This window comes from Acinonyx jubatus, chromosome B3 (assembly GCF_027475565.1).
Source record: "Acinonyx jubatus isolate Ajub_Pintada_27869175 chromosome B3, VMU_Ajub_asm_v1.0, whole genome shotgun sequence".
NCBI classification, from domain to species: Eukaryota; Metazoa; Chordata; class Mammalia; order Carnivora; family Felidae; genus Acinonyx; species Acinonyx jubatus.
In genome coordinates, this window is record NC_069386.1 from 88,107,193 (window position 1) to 88,121,631 (window position 14,439).

At 33.9% G+C, this 14,439-nt stretch overlaps 1 long non-coding RNA gene across 5 annotated transcripts in view; it reads right to left on the reverse strand.

Moving 5' to 3' along the window:
- LOC128316024 (uncharacterized) overlaps window positions 1-14,439 on the reverse strand; it is an 82,264-nt gene that overhangs the window by 38,670 nt on the left and 29,155 nt on the right. For 2 of the 5 annotated variants that reach the window (XR_008299385.1, XR_008299388.1), the window contains one exon: window positions 785-9,075. The exons of the other annotated variants lie outside the window; for them this stretch is intronic. This is a non-coding gene — a long non-coding RNA (uncharacterized LOC128316024). Of the gene's footprint in view, window positions 1-784; window positions 9,076-14,439 lie in introns of those variants that run through there. 5 annotated transcript variants of the gene reach the window in all.

Here is a 14,439-nt window from a genome sequence, read left to right on the forward strand (position 1 = left end):
TTCACCACGGCTATTATGGACTCAACGCTTGTGTTTCCCCAAATTCATATGTTAAACACCAAAACCCAGTGTAATGATGATAATTAGAGGTGGGCCTTTAGGAGGCAATTGAATTTAAATGAGATCATGGGAGTGGAGCCCTTAGGAGAAGACAGAAGAAAGTGCTTTCTCTCTGCAGGCACATCGATCTTAGACTTTCTAGCCTCCAAAACTGTGAGACATAATGTGTATTACTTAAACTGCCCACTATGTTTTTATAGCAGTCCAAACTAAGATAATGGCTGAAGTGCTATTTGGTTATAAAAATACTTTTGAATGGTTTTCAGTGGATACTGTATATCACAGATTAAAAATATAAGTTTAGCACAGCTTGCAACTAACCAGAAACTTCTATATTTGACAGGGAATGGAAAGTTGTAGAAGCAGGATCTTGCTAATCATCAAAGAAATGTTGAGGCAGAGGACCAGTAAACAAAAATAAACTTCTCATTCTGCAATTATCATTAACATCTTTGTGACAGAAAGTAGGACAAGGAAATATTGTTTATAAGAGAAAATAAAAAGAAGAAAATCATTTTTTGTAATTTAGGGCATACTGTGGTGACATTTTTATATTTTATTCCTGCCCTCCTAACTCACCTATACTTCTTTTAGGCTAAAGTCTAGTTTACTAGAATTTACTAAATTACAAATACATACAAATATTAAAATGATGATATAGCTAGGTTAGTCAAAATAGGTGGTCATATTTACATTGTAATTATTAAGAATATTGTATCAGAATAATAGACATCAAGTTTTGTTAGTTTCCTTTGTCTCAGAATTATTTGAACTATTCAAATTTCATCATCTGTTCTATAAATATGGCATTTATAAATAAAGTTTTATTGCATTTAAAAATATATTTGGGAAGTTTCTATGAATATCTTATCAAGTAAGAGTAGATTAACGTGGAAATGTTGGGGTTTGGAGCCGGGAGCCGAAGGCCAAGAAAGAATTCTTGAGACATCTTTGGTGCAAAATGTGGTTTTGTTAAAGCACAGGGACAGAACTCAGGGGCAGAAAGAGCTGCCCTGGGGCTGTATGGGTACTTTCAAGGTGGGGCGAGGTCAGGGATAGCCTAAATCTCTGAGGAATTTTGGAAGCAAGGTTTCTAGGATCTTGAAGGGGCTAGATATTTTTAAGAAAAGGTCATTTATTACTGTCTAATAAAACAGTCATGAGACCCCTCAGATGCAAATCAGTGGGCCGTATGCTTGGAGGATGATTGCTAACATATATTTAGGGGGGAAATATAAAGGAAATTTCCAAAAGAATTTTTATAAATTCCAGTAGACTTACCAGATCCTGGAGGTTGGGATAATGTTAAGCTAAGATTACTTTTTGCCCTTAGGCAAAGTATTAACATGGAGGCAGTTGAGCTCCCAGAGGAAGGTCACACTGCCTGTTTCAAGGACTTGTGAATGGGCTGTAAATTGTAAGGAAATTTAATTTTTTCTTTTGCCTTTGTTTCATCATAGATGACTATTGGTGAGACATTATTTCCTTGGCAAATTGAATTTTAAATGAGTGCGACAAGATGTACTGATTAGAACAGGGATATCTTAACACTAAGATCTGAGACCCTCATCAATATTTTATTTTATTAAACCATAGAAATACAAGGGATCTCCAGGGGGCACCCTCTCTTCCTCCTACCATTCTCACAGTTCAGTGGAGTTGTTTCCTGTGGTGATATTTCACATAACACAGAATAATTTCTCTTCATGTATACTGACTATGAACTGCTCATTTTTCATAAATATGATTATTTTTCTTAAATTTCCTTGAGGCTGATTGACTCATCCCTTGATCAGCACATTTTCAAAAAATTTTTTAACATAATTGCTACCCATTGACATGGACAAAGCTAAAAATTTCATTCTTAATCGTTGGGGAAGGAAGCTGTAGTAAGAGGCATACTAATTATGTACTGAGTCACAGCAAATAAATTGATGCAATCTTTCAAATCTATCATGTGTTTAGAAAGTTGGGTAATGTCTTTGAGACTTTTTTCCATGGAAGATACACTTCTGTGGGGCTCAAAAAGTAATTGTGTGGATGTAATTACATAGACTATCATATCTGTCCAAGTATAACTGGATATTACTTTGAAAAAAAGTTATGTTTCAGTCAGAACTGTCATGGATTAAATATTCATAGCAAATTCACGCTATTTATGGTGACCTCTACTTTATTTAATACTTGTATGACTGAACATTTTGAAACACTTTTCTCTGACATTTTCTATTGGCAATTGAATTAGCTTGCTGGGATTGTTGTAACAAAGTACCACAAGTGAGTGGCTGAAACAACAGAAATGTATGGTCTCACAGTTCTAGAGGCTAGGAATGTGAGATCAGGGTGTCAGCAGGGCCATACTCCCTCTGAAGGCACTAGGGAAGGATCTGTTCCACATCTGTCTCATAGATTCTGCTGGTCTGCCAGCAATCTTGCTTGGCGTATGGCAACATAATTCCAGTCTTCACATGGCATCCTCCGTTCATGTGTGTCCAAATTCTCCCTTTCTGTAGGGACATCCCCCAGTTAGGAGTAGAGGTCCACCCTACTCCACTATGATCTCTTCTTGACTAATACACCTGTGATGACCCTATTTCCAAACAAGGTCAGGTTCTGAGGTAATGGGGTTAGGAGTTCAACATATGAATTTGGGGGGATGTAATTTACCCATAGCAATAATATAAATACTTGCCATACTATAAATATACTTAATATAATATAAATCTCACAAAATATTTATTTTTAAAACTAATGTTCCATTTGAAACTAATAGCAAAAGTCTCGTTATCAAGTTTGAAAGCATATTGTAATTTGTATATGAGTTGTGTGTCTGATGATTTTATATCAGACATACATGACTGGATATGTAGCAGGTAGTATTGTACACTAATTAAACAAAAGGAGGGGGAATGAAATCAGTTTAAATCTCAACATGATGTAAGATCCATAAACACTACTACAAAATAAAGACAGCTAAATATTTCTTGTTCAAGGACATTTTTGCAAAACTCTATCATCTACCTCAGAAAGAGGGCATTATTTTAGATAATATAGATGATGAATAAATCTTCAATTGTACTCTTCACTTTGATGCCTGCCATTCTCAAGATGTATATTTTATTGTATTTTTTTTTTCAACTAAAATTCACCTCACCAGGGGATTCCTTCTGCCAAATAAAGAGCAAACTTTCACATAAAGGGAAAATGTTTTTTACCCACAACAAAAAGTTAGATCCTGCTGAGTGTTTCCCCAAGCTTCTATAAAAATTCACAGGTGAAGCTTTGCCACCTTAAAAGAAACCCAAAACAGCTTTGATCAGCTAAACAGAAACAGTTTTTATTCCAAGCACATTAAAAAATACAAAGAAAGCACAGTATAGGCATTGCTTTTGGCCTTTATTCCGTTGTTTATGATATTTTATAACAAAACTTTAAAATACTCTTAAAAATGCTTTCTAACTTAAAAAGCATCATTTGAAACAATTTCATGCTGGGGGTGATAATTAGTTCTGTTTCCTGCCATGCTATGACCCTGATCTTTTTCCTTTACTTATTTGAAATATTATTGAGAAATGATTGCATACTTAATCAAAAAAGTATCTAAACATCTGTCCATAATTTTAAAATTAGCTAATTTTAAAATTAACAAGCTAATGTAGTTGATATAAAGCTAGTCTTACATACCTGGGTACATTATACATTGTATATATTTATACATACTTATATATATATGTTTCATTTATTTGATTAAAGTAAAAATTACATGATTTTTGTGACTATATATTATTCTTTTATGTCTGTATCACAGTTGGTTAAACGATTTTTCCTTTTTGGCTACACCACTTTTCAAAATTTTGTCTGTATTGCATAGAAATCTGTCATGAGAAGAGGTTTTATCTTTGTCAATATCTAAATTTTCACCAAAATTGGTTCAAAAAATTACGTAAACCTTATCAGCTTTATTTAACCTTTAATGTTTTTAATTTGCATTTACAAAGCTTTTAAATGGCCCATCCAATATATTTTGGCATAATGTATAAGAATCATTCATAAGCCATAAAGTGGCTTTTGAAAAAAATTCCATCTCAAAGAGGCAGATAAAGGATTTATAATTACATATTTTCTAAAGTAAGTATACTCAAATAAAAAAGGCGGGGGTGGGGTGGGGTGGGGGGCCTAAAATAAGAAAGAAACTTGTCCAAAATTTAGTCAAGTAGAGACAAACAGTGAGGGCATCTCGGTCGCGACTCTTTTAGAATTTATTGCCTTTAGTGGAGTACTTTCCTAACCTGGGTTCTGTCATTTGTGAAATGCTTCCAAGAAAAGGGGATAAAAGTCCTGGCACTTCCTGCATGCCTTGCCAATGAACAGAGCAGGCTCCGTCAGCCAGAAAAGCCCAAGGGCAAAAGGATGCAGGTGGTGGCATTTGGAAGTCAAACAAACTTAGCTAGAAAGTAGAAGGGCCAAGAAGATATCAGCGGGGCGTCAACAGATTCTGCCAGAGGTAACGTCATTGTCTGGAGCACTATTCAGGACTTTAAAGACACTAAACCATTTTTAAAAATCTAAGTAGATATTGAAGAATCCATGCCCAAAGGATGCTTAAGGAACCAGTTCTGTCTTATCCTGCAAGTAGTCAAGAAAATTGCTCTATGGCAACAACAAATCATAATTTATGATTCATTAAAATGTATCTTAAATAACATTGTCAATAAACAAGTGATGATTTTTATTGGTTTCACTTGAGATTGCTTATTGAATGGAAAGAGTTTATTTTTTGGTAAAATAAAGGCATGTGTATGTCTTAGTTTAGTGATTTACATAATGGATACATTTACATAATGAGTCCTGAGTAGAAATATCTGTATCTGGAAATGTAATTAGAATCTCAAGTGCAGTTAAATCCTCTCTCTAGAAATTTTTCTCACTATAGCTTTCTCATACTAAAAACAGATTACAGAGTAATAAATCCATAGCCTTTGATGTTCTGGTCACAAAGACACTAAAGAAAATAAATCTCACTCATATTTGTTTAGATAAAATAATCATCAATCTTCACCTCAGGGGTGTTTTAGGAAACTTTTCAAACCTTCAGTTTCCTACTGAGTATTAGCTAATAGCCTTTGATTTGATACTTGTTTGGATGGCAATCTATTGGATTAAATGATGCCCTAAAGCTACCCCTTGGCAAAATAAAAATTCAGTATTTCTGTTAGTAAATTATGCTAGCTTTATTTAATTAGAGATTTCAAGGTGTCTAATTTTTTTAAGGCTGACGTCTATTGAGCCTTGCTCTAACATGTTATTAATTGCACGTTTGGAATTGAAATTTTTTTCTTAAAAAAGATATCAAATTCTAGTGATGAGAAGAGTAAAAACAAGAAAAACAGATTCATAGGATAATGTTTAATGAAAGAAGGTATTAGGTTTCAAGAATATTTTCTAACCATAGCACACAGAAATTTGCTTGTTTTATATATTATATTGCCCAATATACATTCCAAGGGATGGCCAAAGCTTTATTTTGTTTTAAAAAGACTCATTTAAGTGTGCCTAATAATGCAAAGCTTCAGATGGGAAAATTACACAGTCACATTTTTATCAGACATTGGACAAATTTTACGAATAAAGATTGTATCGTTTAGAATGTTTATGGTGCTCTTGAGAAATGCCAATTAAGTTTCTTAGTAATACAATTAAATAGGAACATTTTAAATACATTACATTTCTTGATCCTTAAGCATAAATGTATTTGGTAATAAATATTATTGATTTCTTTTCAAAGAAAACCAAAAAGAAGAAGCAAAACCATATCTAGGCATATAATTACATACATTAAAGCAAAAAAGCAAATAGGCATTTAAAAGCAAGGAAAAATAATGGTGAGTTTCAGGTCAATGAAAGATGTATGCAAGAGAATTGTTCATTAAGGTAGCATTTAAATATGTAACATTTTTTCAATTATGTATTTAAATTGTAGTACTTTTTATTATAAGAAGTAGGGAAATTATCATTTTTACTATAAAAATGAATCAATGTTTTGTACCATTTAATATAATAAAAATTTAATAGCTTTAATACCATTATATATCAATTTATATTTAGTGGGATATCTTACTAAGGATAACAATTCATTATAATGCTAAAAATATTATGTAAGTTAATAAGGTAATTGTCCTAAGGAGGAATAAATATAAATGAATAGAACAAAAACATTTAACCTTCACTCCACTTAGCTTTTTCCAGTTTCCGGGCATAGTTTAATTTGCATCTTATGTATCTATATAAATGCTATGCCATTTTTTGGCACTTGAGCAAATCACTTAAACTCCTTGCATAGTAGTTTCCTCACCTATAGAGTAGATATAATAAAACTATCTCATACTTAAGAAACACTTAGAATAGCACCTGGCACATAGTAAATGTTATATAGATACTTGTCACATAAAATGAAAAGGATGAGTGTCTGTGAAGATAATTAAATTCCCAATAATTCTCCCTTATAAAGGCCTGGGCCATGAAAGACAATATTAATAATTAAGACATTCTGTGCCATGTAGAGAGATGTCTTTGACTTTTCACAAAATTTTATGTGGTTTTCTAATTTTGCCTGTATTTGCAAATAACGATTTAAAAGAATATGGAGAATTTTATTTATTTTTTATTTATTTTTTATATGAAATTTATTGTCAAATTGGTTTCTAAACAACACCCAGTGCTCATCCCAACAGGTGCCCTCCTCAATGCCCATCACCCACTGGAAAATTGTAGATAATCATACTTTATTCTCCATTAATGCAATAATTATCATCAAGGTGAAAAACATATGGGATAGATTAAAGAATGTGAAATATTCTTTAAGGAAAACATATATATTATATGTAACAAAGGTTCTGTCAACCATTTGTATAATGCCATTAACTTTACCCAGATAGCCAAGTATGAGACATTAGGTGTTGTTATAACAGGTAGAAGAGATAGACTTTAGTATGATAAGAAATAAAATATTGTCAATACCATTATGTATGTCCTTGACTAATATCATTGCTTGCCCTTTCACTTTATGGAATACCCTAAGGTGTATTTCTTATCAGATCATATAAACCATGACTTTGTACAATAAAATACATTCAGAAAATCTGAAGTAGGTGGTCAATTTCTTTGGTTTGTCATGTGTACTGTCTTAGATAATGAGCTTTTCATAAGTTATTGTGCCATTTCTAGAGTAACACTGAAGCCACAATAAATATTTAACAGGAAAATAAATGTAGCAAATAGACTGCTCTAAAGACATAAATAGACAATCTGATTTAGTTCCATAAGTCTAGGAATTTTACTCTCCATTTACAAATTTATAACACTGCATCCTTTGTGTTATGGATTACATTTATTTTCAAATAGCATTGTTTTCTCACATCAATGAATATTTAAGTGAAAAATGAAGTTTTAAAAGCTATATATGTCTGAAGTAATAACTGGCTTATAATTCATGCAGGTATTTTATTCAATGCAGGTTGTACTTGAAGTGATTATTTGGCTTATAGTGGATATTTTCCTCAATCCATATGAGTAGACCTCCACTGGGCAAGTTTGCATGCAAGATTTTGCTTTCCACATTCATCGTTCATAAGTCAAGGGGCAAATAAATATACAACTCAAAGTTGGTCTCTCATAGACTTTGTTCAAGAATTTTAAAAGATGGAAAAGAGAAACAAAATCTAGGAGTACTTGAATCTAAAACTTCTTATTGAGAGACCTCTTGAGAAGAGATCCATTATCTCCCTATGACCCAGCAATAGCACTGCTAGGAATTTACCCAAGGGATACAGGAGTGCTGATGCATAGGGGCAATTGTACCCCAATGTTTATAGCAGCACTTTCAACAATAGCCAAATTATGGAAAGAGCCTAAATGTCCATCAACTGATGAATGGATAAAGAAGATGTGGTTTATATGGAATACTACTTGACAATGAGAAGGCGTGAAATCTGGCCATTTGTAGCAATGTGGATGGAACTGGAGAGTATTATGCTAAGTAAAATAAGTCAAGCAGAGAAAGACAGATACCATATGTTTTCACTCATATGTGGATCCTGAGAAACTTAACAGAAGACCAGGGGGGAGGTGAAGGGGGGAAAGAAAAGAGTTACAGAGAAGGAAGGAGGCAAACCATAAGAGACTCTTAAATACTGAGAACAAACTGAGGCTTGATGGGGGTGGGGGAGAGGGGAAAGTGGGTGATGGGCATTGAGGAGAGCATCTGTTGGGATGAGCACTGGGTGTTGTATGGAAACCAATTTGACAATAAATTTAATTCTATATATATAGAAAAGATCCATAAATATTCTTGCTGCCCAGAATCTTCCCTACTACCTGCCCTTTAGAAGGCTTAGCTTTCAGAAGTTCCTTTGATCTTGCAAACTACCTCACTTTTACTCCCAAAGTTACATTTTATGCTTAAAATATCCAGACTTAGTTTTGCTGTTTACAACTAAAATAACTTTGGTCAATACACAAATCTAAAGGGAGTTGCTAGATAATATCTATAAGGAAAAAACTAATGAGAAACTGCTATATGAATATGAAGTAAGCTGCAAATAATAATAATAGATAAAGTGATTTTGTATGAATAATATAGTACCTACTTATTGTACAAAATTCAAAATAAGAATATATGTAAATTCCTGGAGAAGATGAAGTAAAATAGCATGGTCTTTCATGTTAAACAGAGATGGCTTCCAGCCTGAGCCCTGGTTTTTCCTATGTCTGTGACTACTGGAAAATTATTTAAATTATCTTTATCCTCATCATTAAAATACAGACAATAATTAACTCCTAATGTCACTTGTAGGATTGAATAATCTGATTCACATGCAATGGCTATTGTAATGCCTGTTCACATAAAAGGTACTAAAAAATGTGTGTTTTGTCCCTCCTCCACAATAACTATTTGTACATTTTGGGGTGTGTAAAGATCCAAGAAACAGTGCCATTCTTCCCTCCTCAGATGCATAACTAAATGGAAAAATAAAACAAAAAATATATGGTTAGTGGAGGTCAAATATCTACTTCAATGGAGATAATAGAGAAGGAATTCTATCTATGGGATAAGTGGCTTTCCAAGTGCTGAATTTCAGAGTCAAACAGATTTCTGTTGACTTACACGGCCAGCTACAGATCTACAGGCCTGGGCTACAGAGACAAGACTAAGCTAATGATATGCCAACAGCAAAGGGACCTCTCTCCAGAATAAGTGAGAAAAATAGGGGCCAAACTACTCATGCCTGTTTTTTTTTTCCCCTTTCAATCTCACCAATAAAAAGTAGTTGAAGAGTGAGTATATAACAGATAAAACATGGTCGGAAATACCAAGAATGGAGAAAATAATTTTATACATAAAAGCAAGTCTTAGAGTTATTTGGATAGCATTTGTGTACTATACTATAATTTTAAAAATACCTAATTGATGTGTTTTAATACGCTAGTGGAACTATGTGTAGCTGCAGCAGTACTGGAAAAACTAACAGGAACAAGAACAATTTATAAATGAAGACTAGAATTCAGGTGCCAGGAAAAAAAAAAAGGTAATGTTAAGAAGAAACTATTAGAGGAAGGGAAAGCATGATGGGTTATCAAAAGTCTGAAAAATAATAAAGAGCAATATGTTTTAAAGAAAATCAAATGAAGGAACAGATATGAAATGATAGTAACAGAAATTTTTAAAAACATGAACATTTTGGGGGCGAGTGGGTGGCTGGGTTGGTTAAGCTTCTAACTTTGGCTCAGTTCTCATGGTCTCACAGTTTGTGAGTTTGAGCCCCATCTCGGGCTCTGTGCTGTCAGTACAGAGTCCATTTTGGGTCCTCTGTCCCTCTTTCTCTCTGCCCTTCCCCTGCAGGTTCTCTTTCTCTCCCTCAAAATAAATAAATAAAGTTAAAATAAAATAATATAAAATAATAAATAAATAAATAAATAAATACATAAATAAATAAATAAATCGTGAACATTTTCAACCAGAACACTTTAAAATTTTCTGTTAAAGCATGGATTCATCCATAAAATTGACTTATTGGAATAACACGTATAGAAATATCAGTGAGAGTCAAAAATAAAGACAGTAATTAACAGTTACTTATACACACAAATATGTGTGTGTGTTACTGTGTATTCTATTAACTCTTTTCTTTCTACTTTTGAATATTTTTAAAGCATATTTTTCTTCTTCAATGTATGTGCTGTAGTCAGAATGAGGGCCTCTCAAAGATGTCCACAGACCTGTGAATATGGAGTAAATGTGACAAAATGGAATTTGAAAATGATTAGGGTAATGAGCCTTGAGGCAGGGAGATGATCCTATATTATCTACGTTGGCCCAATCTAACCTTAGGCACTCCTAAAAATGTTCAGAACTTTCTCAGCCTTGAAAATTAGGAAAGATGAAATGAAAGGACAGAACAGAGAGATTCAGAGCAGGAGAAAGGAACAGCCTGCAGTTTCTGGCTTTGAAGATTGAGGCAATGGCCGTAAGAATAGGAATGTGGTGGCAGAAGGAAGCTGAAAATCTCCCTGACCAACAGCCTGCAGGGAAGTGTGGACTTTAGTCCTACAACGAGTGACACCAAAATCTTCAACGATCAAAATAAGCTTGGAAATAAGTTGATGCTGACAGACTCCAGAAAAGAACACAGCCTTGCGCGTAGCTTAATCTCAGGTTGGTAATTCTTGGAGCTGGAAGTCAGCTGAGTGAACTCACACTTCTAAGTTACAGAACTGTGAGATATTAAGTTTATCATGTTTTAAGTTTCTAAGCTGTAGCAATTTGTTACAGCAGCAATAAGAGACAAATGCAATATTAATCAGCTGTTTGCAGTATTTTTATATTTGTTGTTCTCTCAATGCTTTTGGCTTTATTATTCATGAAATAGGAGTCATGTTACAGGTGGAGATGAAGAGATGGGCTTTCGATTTTGAAAAGGGACACTTGGAAAAGAAATGTGAGAGATAAATGAGTTATCCAACATGGATGCTATAGAGAACAGAAGAATTTCAGGTTTGTGTTTAGATTAAAGGAGGTAAAAGATGATATATGGAAAGTCCTTGCCACAATAGAATAATGAAAATCCAATGCTGTGCTATAGGGTTGTCCTATATTCGGTGGTCAGTGGAAGAAAATAAAGTATAGTCATTGTGGTTGTATGTAATGTGGTGGAGTCAAAAGAATTCAGACAGTGAGATCTGTATTTACATAAGATGGTCTCATGTAAATAAGGGTTCTTAAATTTTCCTAACAAAATATTAAACCAGGTAAACCATTAAACTGGTAAAAAAAAAAAGTGCAACCAAAGAAGCAATTTTAATAAATGTGATAGAAGGATGTCCTAAAGTCAAGAATTGACCATTACTATAAAGGAGGAACTAAAAATACATGTTGCCAGTTAAACCTAAAGATGGTGAGTTGATAATATATTGAAATAAGAGGACAAAAGTAATAGGAAGAACAACATCAGGGTCCTAACTCAGATGATATAAGGGATGGTAATGCTACACCTGTGATACTGAACATAGAGAGAATGCTACCTAGATCCTTTTGGGTTTAGTACTATTGAGAAAAAAGAGCAGTATTACTGTACCAGCACAAAGAGAAAGTAGCAATTTGAATTACTTTTCATAAAAAATTAAGTTCAAAAAGTTTCTTTATTCTACTTAACTATTTCACAGGGTATCTTATGCCTTTCCTTTTAGGTAATTACTTTATAATTATATTTTATATATTTTTGTGTAGAGCTTTATTGCTCAACATCCCATAAGTGCCTATCAATATACCAGGAAAAGAACAAATTCTACTGGGAAAGATGAATGGCAAACACATTTTCCTTGATGTTTTGATGAGGTATTGTTCTTGTCTTTTAGAAAGGTCTGAAAACTAAGGACAAGTTACTTTTAAAGTATTTGAATTTTTGAGAACCAGATGGTACCAAAAAAAGGCATGATTGAATATACGCATAAATTTCTTAATTTCTTCTTGAATTTAAACTTCGGGTATCGTACCCACACATTCTCATCTCTAGTGGAATATGGCAATGAAAACAAAGAAAAAAGGTAAGAAAATTAAAATATTTTGTAATACAATTGAAATTGTCTTTGTCCTATTGTCACCTTAGGATGGTGAACATGGCACTCTCTAAGGCACCAGTTATCATGTACTGTCCATCATGTGGGCTGAGGGTGGAGCCAGGCTTGCCTTCCTAGAGAGTCTTGATGAATGAGTTGCCAACTAAGGTCAATAACAACTCATTTACAGCTCCAAATAGTAACTCTGAAGTAGAACTAACTGAACTTTAAGCTAGATCTTTTATACACAGGTTTTTGTCTATTCATAGCTGATGTCTAAATATTCCCAATCATAACAACTGGTCTCATACTCCATTCCATCCATCGATATGTGTGTGTGTTGGAGAAAAAGACGTGTTCAGCGTAGATGTTCCCTATCAGTGATGCTCTCCTAATAGGAAAACCTCGTATTTCTCAGTATTTGATTGTTACCACTTTTCCCAGGTTATTTATGACATGAAAGTCATAGATTGTCAGATTACAATAATGATTTGACCATCATTTACTATTTATTATTACAAAGTCATATGATATGAATTTAGAGGCTGGGAAATCACCTGCTTTCAGAAGCCCTCCAATACATTTTTTTTTCTCACTCTTAACTAACTCCATTTCTGGAGAAATGGAGACACTGCCAACCCAGAGGGTTAGTTAGTCAACTTTGGACATAGGATTTGGTTCTTGGTAAGATGAAGTAAAACCAACTAAGCCCTTGAAAACTTTTTCCTACTTTGCCTCATTTGGAGTACTTAGAATTGCTCCCCAAATTTTGCTTTTATTTTTTTGTTGTTGTTGTTTGCTGTTTGTTTGTTTGCTTGTTTGTTTGTTTCAGGTGTTACAAACAACTGAAAGCCAAAGCTAGAGTGTAGGTACATGCAAAAAGACCCTGTTGGGGGCCTTATCTATTTCTGCCCTGTGCTCTTGATGGCTCATTATACAGAAAATGTCCTCCTTTCACACACAGTAGCAATTTAGAAAAAATCTGAACTCCAGATTTTAATTAACAACATACAAATACTCAACTGTCTTAAGTAGATTCTAACACTCTAATTTTGTGGAATGAAGGGGGTGTAGGGCCATGAAACATGTCTTGTCAAAACCTTATTCCCTAGGTCAGTGGAATGCATCAAAATGGGTGAAAGATATTTCAACATATCTTCCAGATCATGTGTTCCATCCCAGAAGTTGCAAATTCATTTAAATGTTAGCATTGTACAAATGTGTAAACATTGGAATGCTAAAGTCCTATCCTTTTAAATAGACTCATTCTGAAGAAATTCCCAAAATTAAATTTATGTGACGCTCTAAAAATCATGTCATTCTTGACTTTCAAGTTAATAAACCCAAAGTTAATTTTATACTTGCATACACATATATTAGTATTAAAGTCCCAGTATAACAGCCAACCACATTTATTATGTACTTAATTTACTTACTAAATCAATGTAAAATTTCAACATTACCACACTGTGTTTGGTAGAAAAAAAAATCTATGGACATCACTTTAAAGTAGTTTATGAATAAAATCCCCCTTTAAGACCACATCAATTAAATGTAAGTAATTACAAAAACATAACATGAAACTTTAAAGAAACATATTAAAAATATGTCATGTGAATGATGGTATTTTTGTCTTCACATTTAACGTAAGGCAAAATATGTGTAGGGAGTCTGGCTCTAAGCACAAATCTTATGTGGGATCTTTCAGGTCCAACTGTAGCCAATTACAAGGCTTTGCCTAGAAGGTTTCATGGAGGGAAGCTGCTCTCCCACACCAGACTGTGCATGGCCAGTGCATTACAATTTTTCTGGAGGGGGTTACAGTCAAAATTTCAGCCCCGGATTACCAACCCCCCCCCCCGCCCCCGCCCCAGCCAGAGCTCCTATGCATGTGTTCAGCCTAGCATGCCCAGGTGGCTCCATGAGTTCTCCTTATTAGAGACAATGGCTAAGACTCTTTTCACCATTTCTATTTAATACTTTTCTACCCATAACCCTTCCTCTTCTCCCTATCCCATGGGCCTTCAGGTCCATAGAAAGGCAAGAGTGCCATTAGTTCATGGCTCTTCAGCCATTAGGCAATACTTCTGTTTTGGATGTTCTCTGACCCTCACATATACAATTATACTACAAATATCTATTTCACTATTAAAACACTTAGGAAGTATACCTCCACTGGTAGATCTTTATGTTCTATAGGCTTCATCTGACATGTGCAGTTAGATCTCTTTTGGATATTTTACATGTGCCCATTTCTCACAGCAACCC